The sequence below is a fragment of the Lissotriton helveticus genome, chromosome 12, assembly GCF_964261635.1.
Source record: "Lissotriton helveticus chromosome 12, aLisHel1.1, whole genome shotgun sequence".
Classification (NCBI taxonomy): domain Eukaryota; kingdom Metazoa; phylum Chordata; class Amphibia; order Caudata; family Salamandridae; genus Lissotriton; species Lissotriton helveticus.
In genome coordinates, this window is record NC_136073.1 from 122,906,917 (window position 1) to 122,927,283 (window position 20,367).

The following is a 20,367-nucleotide window of genomic DNA, read 5'->3' on the forward strand; positions in this document are numbered from 1 at the left end:
GATGATGTGAGGAAAGCTAAAATGCTGCTCAGTGGTGCTCCAAATCCAATTTAATCAGCGAGCCCACTGGTCCCAATTAAAACAGAAAGTGTTCAGTAGTGGCTACAAAGTGGTGGACGACATGTTTCTTGCCAAGTGTTTCTGGGGGATCACGCGGCAATTCTTCAAGACAAATATATGTATACTATCTACACAGTGGTTGGTTCAATATTAGTATCACCTGTGAACCAAACACTCCAAATAACCTAGCAATGAGGTACCTTATTTGTAGGCCAATCCCATTTGGGCGATTACCTAGCTCTTTCGAAACATAGGCGGAGGCTATGTTAATAGTATTAATGTCAGTTCAGCAGTGGCTCTCTCGCCCGGAACCTACCCCGTACTCCGCCAGATCGGAAGAGTTTTTACCGTAAGGTCAGGGTAGCAGACCGACCCGGCCTCTTCATAATTGATGAACTAACACATGTCACTCTGAAAAGAAACTGAAACAGTCACAAACTCCATCTGAAATAAAATGGTGGTAACGTCAAACCCCAAAAGGTGTAACTAGGCATGAAGGAAGCTTCCATAATTCTGTTAGTATTGGGGAACTTCATATGTATTTAAGTTTCTACATGACATTACCTGACCAAACAATCCCTTATGGTGTCTGGTTGTAAGTCAACCTTATTAGACAAGCTATCCTAGGGGTAGCATGGACTAAGCAGCCTAAAGGCTTAACTTAAGAGGTCGTGTTAAGCGAGCTGTTTTACCACATACAATCCTGTAATACCAAATGAAAGGACACCACACAAGTATATATTATAAAAATATATGTGTTTATTACTAAAAACAATCCCCAGTATTCTTTATGAATAAAGGGGCACAAGCGTTAAATCAAAAGCACTGTTTAAACATACAAGTTGCACAATTATGGATGAGGGCGGGTGGCCACTCAAACCATATACTAAACAAGTGGTATAAGAGAGGCCACTCGAACAGTGGTTAGGCCTAGGGCCTAGGGAATCGCTGGGAGCAGTCAGGACAAGCAATGCTGAAGTCGGGAATGGCCCTCGGGATTCGGGAGATGTGCGGAAAGCGCACGCATGCACCAATGTTAACCAATGGTGCGTAAAAGTCATAGAGTTAAAGTTTAAGGACACTTCCGCTGAACCTAGAGGAACAAAACTTAACACACAGACCCTAGAGGTGTGCACCAGTGTGGGAACACCGGCGGAGCAAAGTTACCTCACCCACAGGAAGTGGGTGCACAGGGTCGAAGTGGCGTCGGGTTTTGACACGCAGGCTCTTGGTGCTTGAAGCTGAAAGGGCTGCAGGCGGGTTAAAGATGAAGTGTCCGGTGGAGTCCAAGGGTGGACTCAAGTTGTAGAGTACCTGAAAGCAGAGGGGACAGAGTCTGGGTCACTCAGCAGTGACCAGGGTGGAACCAGGACGGAACCAGGCAATGTCGGGCGCAATCAGGTGGTCGTCGAGGAGCTTCTCTCCGCTGTCACGTGGGCTCTGGGGCATCTGCGACGTCCAGGAGCAGGTCACGATCTGTCCCACGCAGGCTCTCACCGTCGGTGCAGTCGGCTTCAAGTTTGGAGCAAACAAGCCTTGGCAAGAGCAATTCACGCGGGATCGGAAGATTGCTTCTCACTCGGACCAGGAAGGTCAGAGTCGGGGCTCCTTTTCAGGGGAGCTGGTGTGGATCTGAAGCAACCAGATTCACGAGTCTTCTTTGTAGTTTCGTTGGCACAGGGACCACTAGCCAGCTGGCAAGTGACCGGGCCAACGCGTTGAGCCAAATAGAGCCAAAGGGCCCCACGCAGCACTCGTCGAGTGTGGAGGGCTGAACTTCGGCTCAGGAGCAGCTCAGGGTGGGGGCTTCTCAAACCCCGGTGCACAGCTTCGAGGGTCACTTGTGGGCTGCACGGTCAGCGTCTCGTGGTCAATTCAAGATGGCGTGCCCCACGCTTCCGGTCGCCTCCACGGGTCTCAGCTCTGCAGGGACTGTGGATCGGGCTGTTGGAAGGCAGGCAAGCTTGATCTCGTCGATCTCAGTCGCTCGAGCTCTGGCGGGAACTGCAACTAAGTAGACGTCGAGGGCTGGATGGTGCCTGCTGCTGCAGGGTGGTCACTCCTTGACCACAAGGGAGATTCTTCGGGCTTCCACGATGAGATGGAGGGCGAAGGGTCCAGAATTGCGTTTCAAATGTTTCTTCCAGGAAATCTGATGTGCATTGGCACTGCTCCCACTCTTATTCCAATCTGGGGGGCGTGATTACCTGCTAGGTCCCTCCCTATGGGTGGGACCCAGGAAGGGGGTGGATACACCCCTTTCCTTTGATCCAGGCCGCCCTGGCACGAGGGCTGGAGTGCCCCAGAACCGGTTTGGCCGGATTATGCAAGGGGCAGCCTTGTGCGCCCCAGGCAGTGTCTGGTTTCTTTCAAACCTCCCTGCTACAATCCACTATCTCCTGTCTGGAGGGTGGTGACACCCTCCTGTGACAGGAAACCCTTTGTCCAGGCCCCATCTGCTGAGTTTCGGTCAACTGCAGGGGTCCAGACATTTGTCTGTGGCAGAGGCATCCATTTTGTGGATCTTAAGGTCTTTGGAGAAATTAACCGCATTTAGTAAAGGAACATGTCTTACCCCTCTAGAGGGGTGGAATGCCATCCCCGTCGCCAGAACTGGCGAGGGGATGGTATTCCAAATCGTATGACACCTTACACGACATGTTTTGATAAAGCCAAACCAGAGTTGCTATATAACCGCGAGGATTATAAGGCACTTAAGAGTATATGGTATGGCATTATCCTGAAACAGCTTAGGGAGTTGTTCCCGACAGCTGCAGACAGGCTCAGCTCATGCTAGAGCTCCATCTCACATGAAACCACGCACTCTGCCTCCAGGATTGATGAGGCCTTCCATAGGAGTGGCTCACAGGTTAATATGTGTCCAGATATAGGTTTAGATATAGGTATACTATATCTAAGCAAGGGGTGATTACACCACCTTACCCCAGCTGAGTGATCAGCCAGTTGTGTCAATTTAAGAACCAGCCAGGGGTGGCAAAAGATATGCTGCAGCCCCTGGTAGGCCTTGGTGGCCCCTATGCCCTGGGCACCTATAGTGCATTATACAGGGGCTGACAAGGAGTCCATTTCCAATTGTGGTATGTACCTAGGGTACATGGAATCCATTTCACAGAGAGAGCAGATGGCCTGGGGCCCTGATTAGCAGGGAACCAGGTCAACTAAGTCAAAAAACCAGCTAAACACAGGCAAAAAATCTGGGGTAACCATAGTCAGGTAGCCACCTTCCTACACTATGTTAATAGTATTAATGTCAGTTCAGCAGTGGCTCTCTCGCCCGGAACCTACCCCGTACTCCGCCAGATCGGAAGAGTTTTTACCGTAAGGTCAGGGTAGCAGACCGACCCGGCCTCTTCATAATTGATGAACTAACACATGTCACTCTGAAAAGAAACTGAAACAGTCACAAACTCCATCTGAAATAAAATGGTGGTAACGTCAAACCCCAAAAGGTGTAACTAGGCATGAAGGAAGCTTCCATAATTCTGTTAGTATTGGGGAACTTCATATGTATTTAAGTTTCTACATGACATTACCATAGTGCGAGCCAAAAGACAGCAGAGACCTGTAATCAGTATATACTGTTTGGAAACACAGGAACATAAAAGTTTCTGGAGAAGTTTCAAGCAAAACTGTGGGCGCGTGTTGTAGCAGCTGGAGGCCCTCGGAAGGTGTGCCCTGTGATCTTGGACACACAGAAAAGAAGTGAGAATCAGACACGCTTGGTGCGTGTCGTGGTGCACAGCAGGCATTAGTGAAGAGCGCCTGGTCAACGTGTGCACCGCAGCTGAAGTGAGACTCGGATGCGCAGGGTGCGTGTCGTGGTGCACCGCAGGTGCTTGTGAGGAGCGCCTGGTTGGCATGTGCATCAGAGGTGGAGTGAGTCTCGGACATGAAGGCTGCGTGTCCTGGTGCACAGGAGGTGTTGGTGAGGAGCTCCTGACCAACGTGTGCATCGGAAGTGGAGTGAGCCTCGGACGCACAGGGTGCATGGCGGGGTGCATTGAAGGCGTTGGTGAAGAGCGCCTTCTGATCGAGTGCACTGGAGGAGAAGTGAGGCTTGGACACAGTAAGCGTGTCGAGGTGTGGCTGAGGGCGTTGGTAAAGAGCGCCTGGATATCGAAGCACCGGAGTTGGAGTAAGTCTCAATAAAGCAGCTTGCGTGCTTTCGTGTAACCTGGGACTGTGGAGGTGATTGGCTGATCATCGTGTGCACCGGAAGAATGTGAGTCTCTGCAGGGCGGTGTGCGGGTCTTGGTGTCAACTGAGACCGCAAGAAGGAGAGCCTGGTGAGCGTGCACTCGGAGTCTACATGAGGTCCCATCAGCATTGTGTGTGTGGCTTCGTGCCAGAGGAGACCAGAGGGTGCGGTGGTGAGCATGCACCCGGAGTAAAAGTAATCTCTGGGGAGTGGGGTACATGTGCCCTTGCAGCCGCCTAAGACCTTCCTAAAAGTAAGTAAGTAAAAAGTTGTAAAATATTTTGCAGAGTAAAAACCGCTATGGGGAAAGCATGAGGGTTAAATGCATGTGGGGTAACGTCATACAACCATTTAGAAGTGGTAAAGGGAATGACAGTTAGTACGCAATGGATACATACTTTTAGGGTGTCAACATCCTCTAAGTGACCACTTCCTGTGGGAAGGGGCCCTATCCTCACCCTAATTGGCTAATTCGTTCTCCAACCAAGATGGAGGAAAATGAAAAATGGGCTCTACATCACCTGTCCCACCTTAGGGTGGTGCTGGGCGAATGGGGACACACCTCCTAATTTAACTAATTTTCCCACCTGTCTTCCCACCAAATGTAGAGAGGAACAGGGGGTTGGCATCCTCCACTATCTGGAGATGCCTGGGGCGGATTGCAAAGGCGACATTTCCTGCCTTGGAATGCCGCTCCAGCCTGGAGGAGGTATGAAGCACCTCCGCCCAGGGCAGGCTTTACTCCTGGCCGCTGAGAGCGAGGGCTCTCACCCCATGAGGTCAGAAATATGTCTAGTGGTAGCAGGCTGGCTAAGACTAGTCAAAGACCACATCAGTGCTTGGTAGGTTTTCAGGGGACCCTCTAAAGGGTTTCCTGTGTGCATTTATTTTAATACATCCAACACTGGCATCAGTGCAGATTTATTAAGATAAGATGTTTGGTAACAGACATCTTAGGGTACAGTGAAGCCATCATGGAGCTAGGAAACTCATAATGACAAGTATCCAGCCCATGAACTCTCTATGGCTTCCCTGTGCACTTACAATAGCCAAGAATTGCTCAGATATTATAGTGTCATATCTGCTCATGCAGATATGTCCACACATGGGATATAGTGCACTTTGTCTTGGGGCTATACGGCCTGCAGTAGGGGTGACTCACCTATACCTCATGTAGTGAATGGGAGCATGGCACACAAGGCTCTGCACCAAGACACGCAGCCTGGAATGGCAGTTGGCATGGTCTTGGTGAGGGGTCTCTGGGGTGGCACAATTTGTGCTTCAGCCCCAGTGGACCCCTTTCAGTCCTAATGCCCTAGGTACCAGAATTACCATTTACTGGGGACTTGTATGGGTTGCTGAAGTTGTTCTAATTGTAGTACAGTTTTAGGGAAAGAGATCTGGCACTGGGAACCTGGTTAGCAGGTACCCAGTGCACTTTCAATTCCAAATCACATCATATACCAGGCCAAATGTGGGGGGTAACCATGGCAAAAGAGGCACTTTCCTACTTGACTCCCCCTCAAACGAAAGAGGATGAGACTAACCTTTGCCTAAAGAGTATTCATTGTCTAAGTGGTAGAACCTGGAAAGACCATCTGCATTGGCATGGTCAGTCCCAGGTCTGTGTTCCACTGTATAGTCCATTCCCTGTAGAGATATGGACCACCTCAAAAGTTTAGGGTGTTTGCCTTTCATTTGCATAAGCCATCTGAGAGGACTCTGGTCAGTTGGAACTAGGAAGTGAGACCCAAACAAGTATGGTATCAACTTCTTCAGGGTACAAACCACAGCAAAAGCCTACCAAGTGACCTTTCCTGTGGGAGGGGGCACTATCCTGACCCTAATTGCCTAATTCCCTGTCATACCAAGATGGAGGGAATGTGCAAAGTGCAAGTTGACAATTTTAACAAGAAACTCACTAGTAAGATGGTAAGTTCAAGACAAAAAATAATATATAATGGATCAAAGATATTGCAGCATTTTCCAAAAGTCTCACATTAGATGGAACTATGTGTTTGTGCACTTTGAGAAAATGACTAAAACAAGGCACAATGGGTTTCTCAGTTTTTAGAAACCAATACTAATTTTAATTAATAATTCCTTTGTCTTTCCAGTTTCACAAGAGATCATAGTAGCATTATATCCATAGATTTATACTCTTGGGTCCCTAATTGTCGATAACAATTGGAACTTTGCAGTTGCACGTAAGCTTCACGTTTGGAATCCTCAATGTCCATTAAAACAGCATTACCCCCTTGCCTGAGGGTTTGATCATTAGATTGGTGTCTTGTCTGAGTGTTTCAATTGCCTCTCTTTGATTTTTGTCACATTATGTCATACATTGCTTTCCTTGCTTTTGTATCATTTGAACAGGTTTTACTTTTTATATACCGAATTGTAGAATGTATCAATATGATCATGATGCACGTTTGGACAAGACGTGGGTTTCAATTTAAGACCTCTATGGCCAGAGTCATCAATAGGTATTCCTATCCGTACTAGTGCCTCGCTTTCATCCATGCCATCCCATGTAGTGTTCTCCGAGCTAATAAGTGTAACCACATTTTCAATGTCATAGATACAAAGACCATCATGCGTTTAACAACTGTACCTAGGTCCTAATGTTTCCCTTTGAGTTTGTTCATTTTCAACAGCTTAAATTTTCTTATAAATAAAAAAAGGTCAATTCTCAAATTAGAGTCAGGGCAGAAAGATAGTACCAATTTTGCAATCCAGAGTACAGCAGGAGTAAGAATATGGTTTCAAAGATATATAACAGAAAGTTGACTCTCATCCTTTTCCATAATTGTATGTCTTTCTGCGCCCTCTTTTGCCCATGTGGTGCTTTGTCTCCTTGTTGGCTGTACCCCCTCTGCTTGTTTACCTCTTCCTCTGCTGGCACCTCCTCCTCCTGATTGCCACCATCACTTGTATCCATCATGTGACCCAGTCTCAGTAGTTTGAATTTCTCCAAACATACCCTGGTTGGTATTACCTTCCATGGGGGTGCCAGGTTGATCATCGAGTCGTTGTATGTGTCAGAACTTGGCTCTTCTGTTAACAACTGCTGTTGTTGTTGGGTTGGTACTCTCCAGCCATTTCTCAGGAGATCATCATATTTGTTTTTCAAATGTTAACACTCTTCCTATGATATAATCATTTTTGTCACTTAGAAATGTCCTTCTCTTTTTTGCTTAGGTCTCTTCTGCAAAGGTATTGATTCTTATTTCCATTTCTGTCATGAATTTCATTGTCATCTCATTACTTCCTTGGTTATTCAATTAAGACTTAATTTTTGTATTTCTCCACTGACGTTCTTTAAATCAAGCTTTGCATTTTTGATTAGCAGGGCCAGAATTCATTTGCCTGTATCTGCCATTGTTGCCGCCCATTGCTCAAGTAGTTTTGGATCCGGGTTTTCATACGTAGGAACTAGAGGTGGGCGAGACAAGTCAAGCCAAAGCCTGATAATGGGCTATTGCTCAGCTTGATGCCTTTTTGGTTCCTCGAGCCCAAAACGAGCCGAGCTTTCATATGGCTTCTGCCTGCCACCCTTGCTCTACCCTCATTCATAAAGTTAAATCAAAGCATTAACTTTTGAGGTAAAATGGAGAGACAAATAGATAACTGTTCGTACAATGGAGGCTAGGCACTCTGCCCACAAGAACATTTATTTGCAAATGGCTAAAGGGTATCGACAAAATGTGTCCAAGCTGTAATATTCATGAGGAAGATGAACTTCATATTATGTTTGCCTGCCCTGCCTACACCAAAGCCAGGAAATATTGGTTAGCGCCCCTTTGCAGGAATTTGGGGTTTAGTAATTATTTACACGCATATAGAGTAATGAAAACCAGTACTCTCGCCCATATTGTGTTTGCGGTGGCCAAATTTCTAATGGCAGTTTGGCAGATTAGGAAGAAGAAAATCCTCTAAATGTATGAACATTGTTATGATCTGGTTTTTACCTTTTTTTTTGTTTGTTTTTTTCTCGCCTAGTTAGGTGGGAAAACAATTGTAAAGAACTGTATGAACTGTGCTCTTAATAAGTTAAGTTTTTATTGTATCTTTTATGGTCTAAATGACCGAAATAAAGAATTTTTGGATTGGATTGGATTGGATAACCGTTTAGTGACTGATTTGTGCTAAGTGAAACAAAAAACCTGTGATTAATCCTGGCTTCCCTGCTTAACAAAACGCTGTGATCTTAGGCACCTATTTTGTTTTACCAAACTGTCATTTTCTTCATTACCTCTGAATGAACCTATAATGTGACTTATTAATGTCAAAGCTGCTGTTGCCTTATCAGAATAGCTTATCAAATGCAACACTGTTCCAGATCTAAATCTACAAAGAAGGGACCTCTCCCAAAGCATAAGCCTGAGAGTAAGATACAGTGAAGGGTCTCCTGTCACAAGAGTAAAATAATAATTACAATTAGTTTGTTTAATAGTAGCTTCTTGGATTCTCTGCAAGGAAGTACATTCTGTGTACCTAAACTTAACCACCCTCTTATCGGATTTAATAATTGAACCAGGGGCACTAACAATCCAGCCAGACAATGACAGTGACTGTAAGTCTGGTTAGAATAGGCTTATTTCAATGATTTATCTAACCTTCAATGCATTTATGTAGAGCGTAAAGACTATTATTTCCTGATGCTGTTGAACTGACTTATTTTAAAATGTGTGGAGTTCAAAAGTTTTTTGTGTTATCAAAACATTTTTTGTCTAATCAAAGTATTGCGAATGAAATATGGTTTATCATCATGTGAGATGGTCGTGGATGAATAATCATGAATTTGAATTTGAGCGTTTCTTCTGATTGATGAGTGGATTGCATGGTATAAATAGTAATAATGGGCAAGTGTTATAAGTTATTTTAAATTTGCATTGATTACAATTTGTTTTGTGCAATGAGGTTTTCATCTGTAAATAAATTGTATTCATGCAATTTTTTTAGAAAAAAATGAAAAAAACAAAAAAGAGTTGTAAAACCTCTCAAATTATTTTTATTGTATTTTTGCAGCCCCGCTGAATCTCTCACTGTTGGAGAGCAAAATGTGTTGTCTGTTTGCTGTTTTTTTTCTCAAAGACTACGAATTTAGAATTTGTAGCAGAGTTGTTCCATTGAATTTATGAATGGACTGATTATTACGAACTTTTGTACAGCGTTGTTTCTTCTCCATCAGTTACAACTATATCAAGTGTATGCAATGTGTAGAGTGCACAATATACTGTATTTTGTATTTTCATAAGGGGATTTACTGTACACGTGTTTTATGCTTTTTCTTAAATTCATTATATTCTCATTATTGTGTTTTTATGTTGTTAAGGGAAGGGGATATGCAGTGTATGCTTGAGTGCAAGGTGTTCTTGCCCTCTGTTCCTGTTGTAGATGTGTTGTGGCGGAGACTATAGAACATTGGGGGTCGCGGCTGCGTCCTGGGGTTACTGTGTGAATAGAGCATCTTACGTCACTTGAATGTGTGTCTTGTCGCTACATTCTCTACCTCTCTTTCTCATACTTCCTCTCTTCCTTTTTGACTTGTTCCCATCACACCACCTCTATGACTTTCTCATTCCTTCTACTTGTTTGAGTGCTTCACTCTGTCTCTTTCTTAGCGCCTCCTTACCAGCATCTCCCACACCTCCATATCTCATCTGTCTGTCTCGCTCTCTCATACCTCATCAAATCTGGTCTTCTTCTGTCTCTTTCTTATACCTGTTAATAATTCATCTTGCTCCATGCTCTTTCTATCACCTTCTTCCTTCCTGTTGCTCTCCCTTCCCCCTAACTCTTTACCTACACACTTCTTCTCTTTCTCATACCTCTTTACCCACCCTTATCTCTTCCTCGTACCTAATACTTTCTCTATGCTTCCTTATTTCCTTATATATCGCTTACTATCTCTGATAAGGCGTTGAGGTACTTTACGCTGGGCAGTGTGCTGCTCTGGGACTCAAGGCTAGTGATTAGTCCAGTGGCTGTTGGTTGTTGCTGATTACTGGGATTCGTCTTATACTCAGAAAGAGACCCTGACAGTGCTTAACTTGTACAAAAAAATAGGTGCCAGGGCTCTCGTCAGGAGGCCACTGCAGCTTGCACCACCCTTTGCCCCTTCCAGCGCATCCACTGATAGTAACAACAGAATTACTTACCATCACACTCCTACACGTGTGACAATTCAGACTATTCCAGGCCTCCAAAGCCATAAGAATGGCCTAGGTGGCAGGTAAAAGTCATTTTTAGTGCATATTAGATAAATAATTAACTGTTAGCGAGGTCCTCTCTAAATTAGGCAGACAGCGCCACCTTGTGGCACACTGTCACAAGTGCCGGGGTTGAGAATTAAGTTCTGATGCTGAGCATCGGAAACCACTGGCTCAAATTAAGCACTGCATTCCATACGTTACTGCCATGTCTTTGTGGGAGATTAAATTACTAGGAGCTACGTGTGGCCATACATGGGGGGTGTGTGAGGTCATGCAAATGGTTGGTTTGATTAATAAATGAGCTCGAGGAGATTATAAACTGCTCGGTTACAGGGTATGAATTTGAAAAGAGGACAGGTTGTCAATGTCATTGTCAAATGTTCCTGTTAAGCACGCATATCACCGGGGAGGTCTCATGGCGCTATGTTTTTTGAGGTGAGGTGAGGGCAATTTGCAGAAATGCAATATTATAAATTAATGCAAACATGCACTTGACTTAAACTAGGCTGTATCAAGCGAGAGGAGGCATGCAGAAGATAAAAGCAAGGTGAGGGTCAATTAAATAAAAAGGAGAGGGGACAATCAAAACTCTTCATTCAAGGTCAAAGGTTTCATGCAGGGTTTTATCAGCACAGAGTAGCCTTTTGAGACAGCAGGCACTCAAAGGGTGGAAACCTTTGAAAGAAAAATCATTGCATTGGAAATAGTGCTCTATTGATGTACTTTAAGTTAGGATCTGCAATCAGGCGTACATTCTGTCCACTGCCCGACCGCTATTAGACCACAGCATCAGCAAGGACAGCTGCTCAGCTCAGGGGTTGGTAATATAAAGTCATGGCTGGGCGTATATACAGGAAATGATCAACTTCAGGCTGATAAAAGCAACACAAGAGAATATACAGGGTAAGCAATGCAAGCACTAAATGCAAACATAGAAAAGGAGATTCTGCGAATACAAGAGCAGGTGTCTTTCGATGTTAACAATAAAGTTTGGCTCACAGTATTAATTACCAAAGTAAAGTGGGTTTCTTCTGGGTGCCCCATGTTTAGCTGGGCCCAGGATGGGTTAAGGATAGCTTTTCAGACAGTGGAAGTTTCCTGCTTCCATTCCTGGAGCTCGAGGGAGGAGACCGAACCATTGAAGTGAGGAGGACGAGAACCGACTAACTTTAGAAATTCCAAGAGGCCTTTTGTTTAACAAAGAGATGCAGATTAATTTTCTGAAGCACTGTTATTTGGTGGATGGCTGGGTTGAGGGGAGGGATTGTAGTGTCTGTTTTTTTCAAGGAGAGGGCATTTCTAGGCCTGCCCTTTGTTTGTCCATGATTGCTGTTTCAGGAAGATCTCACAGTTCATTGTGCCATTGTTGTGGGTGCTGTAGCTTGGAGCAAGCCCCAGTGCTTCCAGCTGTGAGAAACATCACTTTACACAAAGGTTGTGTCTCCAAGGCAACCTGATCAACATACCTCAAAGGGAACCTCCCCACTCCAATGCGCTCTTTTCAGAATAAATAAATATTATCACACAGAAAAGTGGAAGAATGTGTTTAAAAGCCACTTTTGGCCAACTGTTGGATATTCCTGCAAAACTAGAAAGAGGAGAAGAAATCACATGTGGCCGAGTTGTTGACTGTCTGACCATTAAACATGAGCACAAATCCAAACTTGCCAGCGGGGCCAAATTATGTGATCATGTCTAAATTATTTCACGACAAAATGTTGCATTTTTCATCACCCCAAAAGTATAAACACCTAGAAGTAAATCAGACCATAGTGAGCAAAAGAGAAATAAATGTAATTTATAAATGGTTTCATAGAGTATAATGTTGTACCATATACATACATGCCAACATTTAGAACAGGGACGTAGGAGACTTAAAATAAAAAATTGGGAGAATGACAATTCCCCATTGACTACTATTGTAGAAAATGCAATTTCAGGCGGTAGACAGCTAAAATAAAAACATTTCTGGCTCGAAAAATCGGTAGTCTCCCGCCTGAATTGGGTCTATTGGCATGTTTGCATATATAATAATATGTTGCCCATATATAAATTGCAGACTAAATCTGATGTATCCATTATTCTGAGTGCATTCTTAGAAATGTTGTGGGGGCAACGCTTCCCAATATTTTAATGAATGTATGTTGAAAATGATGTTGTTAGATTTCATGCAATGCAGCGGTCACAAGTATTACCTTGAAAATACTGAAGGGGCTATTCACAAAGGCAACTCAGGGCCACATGTACAGCCACCAGAATTTGCAAGTTCCTAATTGCGACTTCCCAGTTGCCTAATTTTTGCTACTGGCAATTACGGAGTCGCAAAATGTGATGTACCAATGTGTCTCAGACACATTTAGCGATTCCTAAAGGGGTTGGCAATTGACCTACCGCATCAATATTCATGAGGTAGGGCGCAATTTGGGGGTACAGCAGACCACCATGACTGTGTTTGTTTTTAAATAAAGCAAACTTTTTTTTTAATGCAGCTCGTTTTTCCTAAAGGAATATGGGATGCATTTCAAAAAGGGAAATTAAATGTTTCAGTTTAATTTTTTGAGAGTTAGCACCACGGACCACTGCCTGCTCTTAAAAAATGTTTTTGCTACCATCCACAAAGGGGAAGGGGTTCCCTGTGGACTCATTCCTGTTTGCGACTGGCTTACCACCTACTTGAAGTAGGTGGTAAACTGCAAATATTTTGCAACCACATTCCTGTCACAAAACATTCATACTTCCCCCTCCGACTCGCTATTAGGAAGGGACGCCCTGGACGCGCAAACTCTATTTTGCGAGTCGATAATAGACTACTGACTCCCAAAATAGGGTTAGTACATGCCAGAAGACTCTTTAGTTGTTGTAAATGGCCCGATTCTCCATTTGCAATCACTAAAACATGTCTTACATGTCGCCCTTACTCTTTTCAATAACTTGCATGTGTAATTTACTCTTACACTTTTGAGTAACTTCACTACTTTTGGCTATGCACAAAATACAAGCTTAAGGTTACTCGTGAGTGTAAATTACCTTTGTGAACAGCCCTTGCAGTTTGTGAATAGCCCTCCAGGCCCTGGTGGAGACATGTAAATTACACTTTTGGAGTAAATATATACTTGGATTACGTGAATAGACAAAAAGTAGTAAAGTTACTCAAAACTGTAATTTACTCAAAAGTGTAGCTTTCCTTTGTAAATCCGGCCCAGAGAATAGTACAGTCCACGCCCTCAGAAATGTTCTAACCTGGGGGACCTAGTAACAGCACAAGATAGCACCGACACTGGATGTGCGGACGTCTCCTAGGGCACTGATTCAGGTGCTGGAAACATCCAGCAAGCATTTATCAATTAAGTTTTTTCAATAAAGTTTTCCTTGAAAAGGTTTCTTGTGTGTTTTTTCAAAGTATTTTATTCATACTTCCACAAAGATGCACTATTAAGTGAATTTCTCATAATTATTCAATGCTTCAAATGATCAATCACAACAATCCTTCCAGTGCACAGTTTAACATTCCTTGTTGGACCTAGTAACAGCCCCATCTCTCTGATGCTTCTCCGGTACCCCCACCTATCTCCCTCCCTTCGCCCCTCATCTTCGCACCCAGGGCTTGCGATGTCCCAAGCTCCTTTCCCCTGGCAAAGGGAATCAGCTTGAATCACGGTACACTAACAGCTGAGCGCATCAAATGAAGCCATACTCACGTGCGTGGCTCTTGTCTTCTCGCTTTCCACTCTAACTAGTTGGGAAAAGTCGCACGTGGTGTGTTGTGAATGTTGTGTCTGTCTAATCCGGGAGTACACTCCCACGTCGTTACTAGACGACAATGGCGCTAAACGGAATCTTTAATTGTGACTTTTTAAGCCAGTACGGCACATATCCAGACTATTTATATGTTTAAGCCTCTCGCAAGCGCCTCGAAGCCAGGCAGCCTGCGCGCTTCATGAACATCACACATTATGAATAGGTCTCTGTGGGGAGTCGGGACTGCCCTGTAATGTTGTGGGACCGCACTGTTGCGGTCTAGTTTATTGCGCACGTAGGCGTGCGCCTACGCGGTGGCGTGCAACGCCGCGTACAGGATAAATAAAGGAGGCGTGGCCCCGGGCAGTTAGTTGGGACCACGCAAGAACTAGAATAAGTGTCCGTGTCCCATTATTATGCGGCGCTATCTTGCTAATGCGCCCGACGCAGGAACAATCCTGACAATGGCGACGAGGGAGTGAACGGCCCCGCGCTGTACTCCTCGAAAAGCTCCTGCCTGCAATCCCGGTGCGCCGATGCCGGCCCCGCCCCTAGTACATCGAACACCGTCGGCCTAGCGGAAGCCCGTGTCTCACTTTCGGCGGCCGCATGCCAGGGCCTGCAGTGCCTATTCCGCGAAGGGCTGGTCGACGCTGCCTGTGCGCGCGCTGTGGAGCAGATGCCCCTGCAGCGCCCATCACGTGCCTGGCCAGTGGCGGTGAGTGCGCCTGCACCTCATGCGAACCTGGGAGGTCGCGAGGCTGTGCATCGTGCCTGAGTGGGCCTTGACGCTTGGGGTTGCCCCGCCAGCAGCAGACGCCGTAGCGGTAGCCATCCCTGACGTCTCTCCGGAGGTGCACCCGCGAAGAGGTAGTGCCTACTCACAGCCCCGACATCTGAGCTCGCCACTGGTAGGGTGGTATTTCCTCGTGTCAAGATGGCGGCCATTCCTCCAATTGAGCCGTTTCTGGTGGACGGTGCGCCCGCTTCCCTGGCGCCAAGGTGGAAAGATTGGACTGAACGACTTCAGTTCTATTTTGAAGGTGCGGGTACAGCTAGAGAACGGCGCAGAGCGCTTCTCCTCCACCTAGGGGGTAAGGACATCCACAGAATTTACAAGACTCTGACGGAGGCCACGCCACACACCTACGTCACCCTCCTTCAGGCGCTCAATGCATACTTCGAGCCTATGGCCAGCAAGGATTACGAAAGGTTCATCTTTCGGCAGGCGCGCCAAGGAGCTGATGAATCCCTAGACGCCTTCCACGGGAGACTGAGGGAACTCGCCAGCACGTGTGGCTTCAGGGATGAACAAAAGGAGATACGCGGCCAGATCATTCAGAACTGCTACTCCTACGAATTGCGAGTCAAAATCCTCCAGGAAGATGGGAAACCTCTGGCCGACATCCTGAAACTAGGCCGCTCCAAGGAGCTATCGCGAGCGAGAGCATCGCACATGGAGGCGGCACTGCAAAGGCCAGTGAAGGTCGAACAAGTCAACGCGGCAGAGCAGGTGAACGCTGTCCGACCAAAATCCCGGCAATTCGGAAACAAGAAGCTGCAGGATCGGCGAAAAGACTGCGGATACTGTGGAGGAGTGCCTCACCGTGCGAAAGACTGCCCCTCGAATGGCAAGAAATGTGGCGCATGCGGACGGATGAACCACTTCGCCTCAGTCTGCAGATCCTCGAAACTAAAGCCAGAAGCAGCACACGCCATCCGAGAAAGCCCGGAGAGCGAAGACATGGACGACGACTCCAATGAATATCCCGTCCACTACGTCTTTGCCATCAACCAGCCAGATAGGAAGAAGAGACGTCTCCCGAAATGTCGGATACGTTTGAACCATCAAGAGGTGAGAGCCACCATTGACACAGGAGCCTCGATAGAACTCATGGCGGCCGACGTCTACCATCAACTGCGAGACAAGCCAACCCTAAAGACGGCGAAAATCCGTGTTTTCGCCTACGGACAAACAACCCCGATCCCACTCATTGGGTGTTTCCAAACAGAAATCCATCACCTGGATCGGAAAGCATCCACAACTGTCTATGTGACGAAAGAGGGGAGTGGCATGCTTCTCAGTGGCTGAACGGCGGAAGAACTCCAGCTAATCTTCTACGCAATGGCGGTGTTGGAGGATGAGCTAGATACCATTCTCGACGAATTTGAAGACATCTTTCGAGGCATCGGATGCCTCAGGGGGAAAGAGGTTTCGTTGCACATAGTTCCCTCCATCCAACCAGTCGCCCTCAGACACCGAAGGATAGCCTTCCACCTCAGGAAGAAAGTGGAGGAGGAACTCGAAGACCTTGAGAGGCAAGGCATAATTGAGAAAGTCGATGGGCCCACACCCTGGGTGTCCCCGATCGTGGTGGCACGAAAACCCAAGCAACCAGGACAAGTACGCATATGCGTGGACATGCGCCTGCCCAACGCTGCAGTCAAGCGAGAACGTCACTTAACACCCACCATTGACGATATCTTGGGCGAACTAAATGGCGCCAAATGGTTCTCCAAGATGGATCTCCGTTCCGGCTACCACCAGCTACCCCTGCACCCCGACTCCAGGTACATCACCACCTTCTCCACCCATGTGGGACTCAGACGTTATCGACGCCTCAACTTCGGCATATCCAGCGCGGCCGACGTTTTTCAAAATACAATCCGAGAGGTACTGAGCGGACTTCCAGGAGTGTTGAACGTCAGTGACGACCTGCTCATATACGCACACTCCGTGGAAGAGCATCACCAAAGGTTGAGGGGAGTACTACAAAGAATCAAAGACTCCGGCCTCACACTACACAAGGAGAAGTGCCAATTTCTCCAAAATAAAATCAGTTTTTTTGGATACACATTCTCCGACAGAGGAGTCGCACCCGATCCTAACAAAGTCAAGGACGTACAAGAAGCTCCTGCCCCGACGAATATCTCGGAGGTCCGAAGTTTTCTAGGAATGGTCAACTTCTGTGGAAGATTCATCCCGGACCTTTCCAACCTCACCCGACCTCTCCGAGAACTCACCAAGTCGTCCACCCCTTGGCAGTGGGGCGAAGAACAAACTGATGCATTCCAAAATACTAAGGCAGCACTATCAGCCGAGAAGACTCTCTCATACTTCGACCCGGCCAGACCAACAAACATCGCTGTCGATGCCAGTCCGTACGGTCTGGGAGCAGTCCTGACCCAACGCCATGGAGAAGAAGACTGGGCGCCCATTGCCTACGCGAGCAGGTCGCTGACAGAGACTGAGCAAAGGTATTCTCAGATTGAGAAGGAAGCTATAGCGATCCATTGGGTGTGTAGACATTTCCATGTGTATGTATATGGGCATCCATTCACTGTCTCCACGGACCACAAGCCCCTGATTCCACTGTTCCGAGGGTCAGCATCCAAACCACCCCCCCAGGATAGAAAAGTGGATCCTGCAACTACAGGAGTACGACTACCAGCTTGAATTCAAACCAGGGGCTACCAACCGAGCAGATTATCTCTCCAGACACCCCAGGGCAGCCACCAGCAAGGAAAGAGAGGATGCTGAGGATACCGAAGCGTATGTGAAGGCAATAGTTGAAAGGTCCAGGCCCTTGCCCATGAGTATGGACATGATCATCGACGCAACCAAGAGTGATGAGATCTTCCAACTCATAGTGTGCGCCATACGCACCAACGACTGGAGGACCCTCCAAACCTCGTTGAACAAAAGAACACCTCAGGCGAAAAGAGCACTAGAAGCGATGCTGAAAGTCAAAGAAGAACTATCCGTGGACAATCAAGGGTGCCTACTGAGAGGACCCCGGATCGTAATGCCGTCAAGCCTTACCCACCAAGCCGTCACCCTCGCTCACCGAGGACATCAGGGAGTGGTAAAGACCAAGAGCAGGCTTCGCGCAAAAGTTTGGTTTCCCGACCTAGACTCCCAGGTTGAACAGGCCGTCAGAGACTGTCAATGGGCCAGGCCGCCGGACCCCCGGACAGCCCACCCCCGGTCATTACAGAGGACGGCCCGCGACAACCTTGGGAGCATGTGAGTGCCGACTTTGGCCATCTACCGGATGGGAGACACATGTTGGTCATTATGGATGATTTCACGAAATATCCGGAAGTGGAGATTGTGACAACGCTCACCGCCCGAGAGGTCATAGCCAAGTTTGAGAAGGCCATCGCCACCCATGGGATCTTTGAACAGGTCAAGACTGACAATGGGCCACCCTTCCAAGGGCAAGAGTTTGCAGACTATCTGGCAGAGTGGGCAATACAGCACCGGAAAGTAACTCCCCGGTGGCCGCAAGCCTATGGAGAGGTGGAAAGATTTATGCGCACCTTAAACAAAATCATCCGGATTGCCCATGCCGAAGAAATCCCATTGGAAAAGGAAATATACTCATTCCTCAGGGAGTACCGACTCACGCCGCATCGCACCACGGAAGCTGCCCCCGGACCATCTGCAATGGGACGAATAGTCCGCGTTACTATCCCCAGTCACCACACCTGGACTCCCGACAAGGCGAGTTCAGGGAGAACATGGGCCAACAGGAAAAGGTAGAATGACTACGCCAGCTTTCGGAGAAGAGCCAAGGAATCCTCTCTAGATGAGAATGACCGAGTCTACGTGAAAGACAGGTATCCAGGGAGCAAGTTCAGACTCCCTTATGAGCCGCGGCCGTGGACAGTCACGGGCCGAAAGGGGACTATGATAACAGCCCAGAGAGGAGGAGAGACAGTCACTCGCAATGTTTCGTTTTTCAAAAAAGCGGCCAATCCAACAGAGGACCAGTCCGCTCTCGAAAGTCAGCAGGAATCACCCGACCGATCTGAAACACGCCAGAGCACCCCTGACAGCGCAGGCAATGACAGGAGCGACAGTCCTGCAGAGGGGCCACGACCATCTGAGACACCTACAGCTGCAAGCTCACAGGGCCCCATGGGGTCTCCGGCAATCGGGCTTCCCAGTAACGGGCACCCCAGGAGGGTGCTATTCCGTGGGGAGGCTGCAGGCTATGGAGAGGGAAAGGGGCAGGGAGCGGGCAGAGCGGCAGTGCGGGGGAGAAGAGAACACAGAGGGGCCTGTCAGGATTGTTCCTGCGTCGGGCGCAATAGCAAGATAGCGCCGCATAATAATGGGACACGGACACTTATTCTAGAAACCCAGCCCCTTCCTCACAGCTGGCAGACTACGTGGTTGGCTGAACCTGAGTGGCTGAATCCAGAGACTGGTAACTGGCCGGACGGCCGTGAACTTTTTAGGTCTCGCCTGTCGATGCGCATGCGCATCGAGCTTGCGAGACTATGGGGGCTTATCCACTCTTTATCCAACTTGCAAGGAATCGTGGCGATTCCTTGCAGTGCCCGTGACTTTTAAGCTCAATGCGCATGTGCATTGAGCTTAAAAGCGCGTGCACAGCCGCCCGCATTCCTCCGACACCTTTGAAGTGAAGCTTAGCTTCACTTCAAAGGCCCGGCTTCTTCACACCCACATGCCGCTCTGCCCCGCTCCGCCCCCTCCCCTGAGTCATCCTGCCTGCCCAGACTTCTCCTCCCCCCTACTTACATCCCGCTTTCACTTGTTAACTTTACCGCTGTCCGGGTGGTTCCATGTTATTTCTTTAACTACCTGCTCGTGACTGCCCGTCCTCGTGCTGGCACTGTGCTTTCCTCTGTGAACTTTAGGACTTCTCCATATAACTGTGGCATTCCAGAAATTCGTCATTGGAACGCAACGTGCAACGCATTGACCCGACGTTGCTCTTTGATTGCGCACCTAGAAACCTTGACGCGCAAACCAGCTTCATTCTCCTTGGCTGACACACCCAGCAGCCTTTACAGACGGACAACAGCGTGTACAACAGCTTTGTGCCAATACTAACGTGCACACCAGCTTTGTGTCCATTTTATGTACACAGCAGCTCCATGCTCTATCGCTCACGCGCACAGCGACGCTGTGTGCACTTTAATGCTCATTCGCTGGCACGCACAGCACATTTGTGCAAGTATTTGCATGTCTACCCTGCAATCCTTTCGCTGATACGCACAGCTTGATTTTAAAATTGTGTGTATAAGTTACAGTTCACTCGCTGATGCACACAGCAACTCCGCGGCGCTGACGCGCACAGTTGGATTTTAAATTGCGTG